We start from the raw sequence: 781 nt of genomic DNA, 5'->3' as shown, positions 1-781 counted from the left end.
AACAAATTTGAAAATCTGGAAGATATGGATAAGTTTCTAGACACATATAAATTACCAGGACCAAACCAAGAAGAGATAGAAGACCTCAACAGACCAATAACAAGAAAGGAGATTGAAGAGGTAATTAGCAATCTTCCAACAACAACAACAAAAGCCCAGGTCTGGATGGCTTTACAGCTGAATTCTATCAAACTTTTAAAGAGGAGTTAATACCAATTCTCATGAAACTGTTCTAACCAATCAAAACAGACGCTACTCTCCCAAACTCATTCTACGAGGCCAACATAACTCTGATACCAAAACCAGATAAAGNAGAGACACAGAATTTAATCTACACCCTAGACCAACTGGACTTGGCAGATATATACAGAACACTTCACCCAACACCTAAAGAATACACTTTCTTCTTGTCAGCTCATGGTACATTTTCCAGGACAGACCACATATTAGGACACAAATCTAGTCTCAGCGAATTTTAAAATACTGAAGTTATTCCAACAATCTTTTCAGATCACAATGGACTAAAACTGGAGATAAACAATAAGCAAATTGCTGGAAGATATACAAATACATGGAAAATAAATAATAGGCTCCTGAATGACCTATGGGTTCAAGAAGAAATTAAACAGGAAATCAAAAAGTTTCTAGAAATGAATGAAAATAAAGATACTTCATACCAAAACTTGTGGGATACTGCAAAAGCAGTACTAAGAGAGAAATTTATTGCAGTAAATGCTAATATCAAAAAAAAAAAAAAAAAAAGGAAAAAACCCAAAAAAAA

Source organism: Galeopterus variegatus, unplaced genomic scaffold (genome assembly GCF_000696425.1).
Source record: "Galeopterus variegatus unplaced genomic scaffold, G_variegatus-3.0.2 Scaffold1228, whole genome shotgun sequence".
Lineage (NCBI taxonomy): Eukaryota > Metazoa > Chordata > Mammalia > Dermoptera > Cynocephalidae > Galeopterus > Galeopterus variegatus.
The sequence above is the reverse complement of the archived record's forward strand: the minus strand, read 5'-3'. Positions refer to the sequence as shown.